The sequence below is a fragment of the Nerophis lumbriciformis genome, linkage group LG22 (assembly GCF_033978685.3).
Source record: "Nerophis lumbriciformis linkage group LG22, RoL_Nlum_v2.1, whole genome shotgun sequence".
NCBI classification, from domain to species: Eukaryota; Metazoa; Chordata; class Actinopteri; order Syngnathiformes; family Syngnathidae; genus Nerophis; species Nerophis lumbriciformis.
This window is the reverse complement of record NC_084569.2, coordinates 11,702,459-11,709,958: the sequence shown is the minus strand read 5'-3', so window position 1 is coordinate 11,709,958 and position 7,500 is coordinate 11,702,459. Positions and strand designations below refer to the sequence as shown.

The 7,500-nt window shown below is 39.6% G+C and overlaps 1 protein-coding gene across 1 annotated transcript in view; it reads right to left on the bottom strand.

Moving 5' to 3' along the window:
- The window catches only part of LOC133615560 (serine/threonine-protein kinase LMTK1-like), a 70,918-nt gene that overhangs the window by 34,626 nt on the left and 28,792 nt on the right, over window positions 1–7,500 (bottom strand). The window lies entirely within an intron of this gene.

The following is a 7,500-nucleotide window of genomic DNA, read 5'->3' as shown; positions in this document are numbered from 1 at the left end:
CCAATTCCAACCCCTTGATGCTGAGTGCCAAACAGGGAGGTAATGGGTCCCATTTTTTATAGTCTTTGGTATGACTCGGCCGGGGTTTGAACTCACGACCTACCGATCTCAGGCCGGACACTCTAACCACTAGGCCACTGAGTAGGTTGTAAGCTGCACATCAAGCATGTATTAGTGTATTAGTGCCCAAGACATTGGGTAACTTACACATCTGTGAAGGCACCATTGATGCTGAAAGGTACATACAGGTTTTGGAGCAACATATGTTGCCATCCAAGCAACGTTATCATGGACGCCCCTGCTTATATAAAGTGGTAAATATTGTAAGAAAAAAAACTAGAAGTGACAGTAAATATTACCAGAAATTATTAAGATGTCATAATTTTACAAAATTAGAGTTGCAATATTGTATTGGGACATTTTTTTTTAAAGTGTAAGAAAAACACTAGAAGTGAAAGTAAATATTACCATAAATTATTGAAATGTCATAATCTTTCAAATCTGAGTTGTAATATTGTAACGAAAACATTTTTTAAAGTGGTAAATATTGTAAGAAAAAACCCTAGAAGTGAAAATAAATATTACCAAAAATTATTAAAATGTTATAATTTTACAAATCTGAGGTGTAATATTGTAATGGAAATGTTTTAAAGTGGTAAATATTGTGAGAACAAACATTAGGAGTGAAAATAAATATTACCAGAAATTATTAAAATGTCATAATTTGACAACATTAGAGTTGTAATGTATTGGAACATTTTTTTAAGTGGTAAATATTGTAAGAAAAACACTTGGAGTGAAAATAAATATTATCAAAAATTATTAAAATGTCATAATTTTACAAAATTAGAATTGTAATATTGTATTGGGACATTTTTTTAAAGAGGTAAATATTGTAAGAAAAACACTAGAAGTGAAAGTAAATAATATCAAAAATTATTAAAATGTCATAATTTTACAAAATTAGAGTTGTAATATTGTATTGGAATATTGCAAGGAATTTAGGGATTTCACCATCTACGGTCCGTAATATCATCAAAATGTTCAGAGAATCTGGAAAAATCACTGCACGTAAGCGATGATATTACTGACCTTTGAGTCCTCAGGCGGTACTGCATTAAAAAGCGAAATCAGTGTGTAAAGGATATCACCACATGTGCTCAGGAAGACTTCACAAAACCACTGTCAGTAACTACAGTTGGTCGCTACATCTGTAAGTGCAAGTTAAAACTCCACTATGCAAAGCGAAAGCCATTTATCAACAACACCCAGAAATGCCGCCGGCTTCGCTGGGCCTGAGCTCATCTAAGATTGACTAATGCAAAGTGGAAAAGTGTTCTTGGGTCTGACGAGTCCACAGTTCAAATTGTTTTTTGTAAACTGTGGACGTTGTGTCCTCCGGAACAAAGGGGAAAAGAACCATCCGGATTGTTATAAGCGCAAAGTTGAAAAGCCAGCATCTGTGATGGTATGGGGGTGTATTAGTGCCCAAGGCATGGGTAACTTACACATCTGTGAAGGCACACTTAATGCTAAAAGGTACATACAGGTTTTGGAGCAACATATGTTGCCATCCAAGCAACGTTATCATGGACGCCCCTGCTTATTTCAGCAAGACAATGCCAAGCCACGTGTTACAACAGCGTAGGGAATGTATAAAGTTGATTTGATTTGATTTGATGTTCTGAACTCCTGTTCCCTTGCTCAAAGTTACCGTATTTTTTTCTTTTTTTTTTCTGTCATGTCTTGGTGAGGGCGGTTTCTCCGCTCCCTCCTTCCCTGCTTGCTTTCTCGTGTCCTTGTCTTGTCTGAACTCCCCCCCCTTTGTTGCGAGTTGTTGTGATTACATGTATCGTATGTGTGCCATGCTATGTGAGGTTTTTTTCCTCGGACTCAGTCTGGACCCCTCCTGAGGGTCCGGCCTTAGACTGATATTTGTTTTACTCTTCCCCCTTTCCCAATGTCACCTTTTTCCCACCTTTTTTAAGGAGCGCCGTAAGCATACTTGCCAACCTTGAGACGTCCGATTTCGGGAGGTGGTGGCTGGGGGAGGCGTGGGCGGGGGTGGGGCGGGGGCGTGATTGGGGGCGTGATTAAGAGGGGAGGAGTATATTATTTACAGCTAGAATTCACCAAGTCAAGTATTTCATATATATACAGTATATATATATATATATATATATATATATATATATATATATATATATATATATATATATATATATATATATATATATATGTATATATATATAAGAAATACTTGACTTTCAGTGAATTCTAGCTACATATATATATATATATATATATATATATATATATATATATATATATATATATATATATATATATATATATATATATATATATATATATATAAATAAGAGAAATACTTGAATTTCAGTGTTCATTTATTTACACATATACACACACATAACACTCATCTACTCATTGTTGAGTTAAGGGTTGTTCTATTCTCTGTCCCTATTTTTCTAACCATGCTGAACACCCTCTCTGATGATGCATTCTGCTTCGTCTCCTTGTTGTGTGCGCAGTTGTGCACTGCACTCTCTAAAAGCCGTAGATGTTATTGTCACATATGCATGCACAGTAGATGGCAGTATTGTCCGGTTTAAGAGTGTCACAACATTGCTGTTTACGGTAGACGAAAACATGACTGCTGTTGTTGTGTGTTGTTGCCGCGCTGGGAGGACGTTAATGAAACTGCCTAACAATAAACCCACATAAGAAACCAAGAACTCGCCCTCGATCATTCTACAGTTATAATGTGATTGGGCAGGCACGCTGTTTATATTGTGGGAAAGCGGACGTGAAAACAGACTGTCGACACGTCACTCAGGTCCGCATGAATTTCGGGAGATTTTCGGGAGAAAATTTGTCCCGGGAGGTTTTTGGGAGAGGCGCTGAATTTCGGGAGTCTCCCGGAAAATCCGGGAGGGTTGGCAAGTATGGCCGTAAGTGGCTGATCCGTTGGCGGTCCCGTCTTGTCCCCTTGTAGCGTATGTCTGCTCTTAGTGGGACTGTGCCGAAAATGAAATTTCAGTTCTTATGTATCTTGTACATGTTAAAGAATGGACAATAATAAAGCATCTTGAATCTTGAATTTTCCGCACCATAGGGCGCACCGGATTATAAGGCGCACTGCTAATGAATGGATTATTTTCGATCTTTTTTCATAAATAAGGCGCCCTGGATCATAGGACCCATTAAAGGAGTCATATTTTTATTTTTATTTTTCTAAATGTAAAAGACTTCCTTGTGGTCTACATAACATGTAATGGTGGTTCTTTGGTCAAAATGTTGCATAGATGATGTTTTACAGATCATCTTCAAGTCGCTTCCGGATGCGCCGTTTTGTGGGCGGTCTTATTTACGTGGCTCACCTTCGACAGCGTCTTCTCCCCGTCATCTTTGTTGTAGCGGTGTAGCGTGCAAGGACGGGAGTGGAAGAAGTGTCAAAACATGGCGCTAACTGTTTTAATGACATTCAGACTTTACTTCCATCAATAACGGAGCAGCATCTCCTCATCCAGAAACAACAACACCGGAAATGTGTCCCGTGAAAAAACGTCCGACCAGAAATCTCTAATAACTAAAGTTCCTTAGGTGAATAATGTAAACTCACTACACCGGTATGTTTTAGCGCTTTTGTCAGAATAATTGTATCTAAGTTATCACAAAACTTTGTGTTGCCATGAGTTCCCGGCGAGAGGACAAAAGCTGTCTTTGATCTTACCAATCAAAAGGCTTGTAAAACTCCACTGTGTAGGATGGGAAGCGACATGAAGGTGTCGGTTTCTTTGATCTATTGTAATCCACAGGAAGATTTTGTCTTGACCCGAGATCTACAAAGCGGAGAGGAAGCAGGACCTGACCCCCCTCCAGGCACCTTTTCTTTGAACTATTTTGTAACCAAAGGCGACGGCTGTTTACGACCCCCCTTCCTTTAGAAACAGCTGTTGCCATGTAATCAGGGAAAGTCCAAATAAAAGAGGAGGCGTGCAACCTTTCGTCAGAGCGTGGTGGAAGACTGTACAAAGAGTACAGCCCAGAGGTTTCTCCTCAATGAGCTAAATTGAATTCTGTCTCTGTTTAATTCCTTGCTTCTTGTCTGTTTAATAGATGTCATCAGTGTTTGAACCTGACAGCTTTCATGGTGAGTTTACTGACAGAAATAAGTAAGAACTTTACACTACTTTATATTAGAAATGGCAACAGCGGAGGATGAATGTCACATAACAAGAAGATAGAGGAAAAAAAGAAGCTTATCAACTATGGTGTCGACGACAAAGGCGGACGCGCGCAAATTTTCAGGATTTATGCAGATCCCAAGTACAAATCAGCAGGTACCAGAAGGTAAGAAACATTTCTTTTGCATAATATTGCGAAACAAAACGCCAGATAATATGTCTTACCTTATACACACCATAATAATACTCCTATGTTGAAGCACAGTACAATCCATCAAGCGATGCGGCTTCATAGCTTACCAAAGTCGTACTAAAACATTTTGATAGATTTTTGAGCGCCGTGTGTAATGTTCTATATTTTCAATGGAACGTATACAATGTTGGTGTTGTTTACTTGAGTAAATATTGCCATCATAGTGCAGTCTACACGTATCTCTTATGTTTGACTGCCATCTACTCGTCACACTTATTATTTCACCGTGTACCAAATAAAATAGCTTCGAGGTCGGTGTCAGGTTCAAACACCAAACTATCTATTGAACGAGACAAAAAGCAAGGAATCAAGCAGAGACAGAGTTTAATTTTGCTTAAGAGGAGAGACGTATTGGGCTGTACACTCAGTTACAGTTTCACTCTACGCTCTGAGGTACAGTCCCACGTGCTCCTCTATTTATTTGGGAGGTCCCTAGTTAACATCATTGAGGCTGCTTCTGGAGGGAGGGGTAATGCAAGCAGCCCCAGTAGACACAATACATGATTATTCAGAATGGAAATGTGCTGACACTCGTGATTTCTCCCTGTCTCTGTTTTATCTGCGTTGAGGTACTCGATGTCTGTCCTTGGCTGTCAGCAGGCAGGGTCTGGAAACAAACTGCTGATACGAGACAACTCGCAATGGAAGATTACACGTTGTGAGCCTTTGCACAGATAGAAAAGTACAACTTCAGCACAATTGATAATAACTATAGCAACGGCCTTTAAGCATAAGAGTTGTGTGATAACTTATACATAATTATTCTAACAGTCGGTAAGCAAAACCAGAATTATTCCGTACATTAGGCACACCGCGTTATAAGGCGCACTGTCGAGTTTTGAGGAAAAAAAAAAAGATTTTAAGTGCCCCTTAGAGTCTGGAAAATACGGTAGTTTGTTCTTTTTGTTTTTTAACCGAAAAAAAAAATCTTAGCAAGCTATTGTTACCCATAGTGGTTTAACAGAACTTTTTAAATGTCTATATTTTTCACCATACCATTTATATTGAATTGTAAAAAAGTAATCTCAGAGAAGCGACAAACAATTTGCAGTCTTGGCTGACAACTTAAGTTCCCCCCAATTATGCCTGTCGACGCTGGGAGGCCAAGAAAAACAGTTCCAGAGAAAATGGCTACCGAAAAGATATTAGGCAAAGCAAGAAGTAAGACAAGAGTAAGTATTGGAGATACATTTGAGTCTTGGAGAGATCCGGGAAAAAACGGATTTCAACATGGACGCTTTGGTTGCTACATTCCTGTTGAAACAGTGAGTAAAACCACTGCTTTTTTTAAGATAATGATAAATTGTAACCGGTTTCACATACGTCTTTCTTTTTTTATTCATTCTAACTTGAGGTGGCTAACAATGAAGCTAATGGGAGTCATCTATTGTGAACATAAAGCCCTCTAAAAACATCCAAAAACCTGTATATGAACCAAGTGTTACCGATTTTGTTATTATGGGGCTGAGGTTGCCGAGGTAGTTAAAGGGGAACATTATCACAATTTCAGAAGGGTTAAAACCATTAAAAATCAGTTCCCAGTGGCTTATTTTATTTTTCGAAGTTTTTTTCAAAATTTTACCCATCACGCAATATCCCTAAAAAAAAGCTTCAAAGTGCCTGATTTTAACCATCGTTATATACACCCGTCCATTTTTCCTGTGACGTCACACAGTGATGCCAATATAAACAAACAGCAAGGTATAGCGACATTAGCTCGGATTCAGACTCGGATTTCAGCGGCTTAACACTGTCTGATAAGATAATTACTAACAACTATGAACTAGGTTTACAGCATATGAAATACATTTGGCAACAACATGCACTTTGAGAGTGCAGACAGCCCATTTCAGGCGCGCTAAGAACATATATTTTTCCACGATTTCAGCACTCAGGTTAACCATACCTAAATAGACACAAAATACTGCATTACACAAGACTACCCGAATGTACTCGAATGATTGAAAAAAATAAATGTTTTTAAGCTAAATTATTGGTAAACACAGTTTATGTATAATAATTTACGTAAAACCGCGAGTAATGAATAAAGTTTTCATCAATTAATATATTCTGTAGACATACCCTCATCCGCTCTCTTTTCCTGAAAGCTGATCTGTCCAGTTTTGTCAGCAGGCCAGGGAAGCTAGGGTCGATATTCTTCTCTTGATCATCTTCGGTGGCATAAGGGACGGTGTGAGCCAAGACATCCAGGGGGGTTTAGCTCGCTCGTCTGCGGGAACAAACTGCCGCCATTGCTTGCCGTGCTACCGAGGACCTTTGTCCCTGAATAGCTCACACACTACGGCAGATTCAATGGGGGTCTGGCGGAAGATTTCTTTGACTTTATCGTTGGAAATGCATCTGCTTTGAGTGTCGCAGGATATCCACACATTCTTGCCATCTCTGTCGTAGCATAGCTTTCGTCGGTAAAGTGTGCGGAACAAACGACTGACCATTTCGTCGACTTTCCCCACACCCTCGTATTTTGAACAAATTTTGTCCAATTTCTTGCCACTTTCGCATCTTTGGGCCACTGGTGCAACTTGAATCCGTCCCTGTTCGTGTTGTTACACCCTCCGACAACACACCGACGAAAGTGAGAAAATGGCGGATTGCTTCCCGATGTGACGTCACGTTGTAATAGAAAGGCGTTTAATTCGCCAAAATTCACCCATTTAGAGTTCGGAAATCGGTGAAAAAAATATATGGTCTTTTTTCTGCAACATCAAGGTATATATTGACGCTTACATAGGTCTGGTGATAATGTTCCCCTTTAAGAAGCTCCTCTGTGGCAGTGGGTGGATGAGATCCGGCCAGAGTTCTTTAAGGCTCTGGATACTGTGGGGCTGTCTGTAACATTGAGTGGACATCGGGGGCGATGCCTCTGGATTGGCAGACTGGGGTGGTGGCTCCTCTATTTAAAAAGGGGTGTGTGGGATCACACTCCTCACCTTTCCCGGTAATGTCTATTCATGTGTACTGCACAGGAGGCAACGCCGGGTAGAACAGTGTGGTTTTCGTCCTGGTCGTGGAACTGTG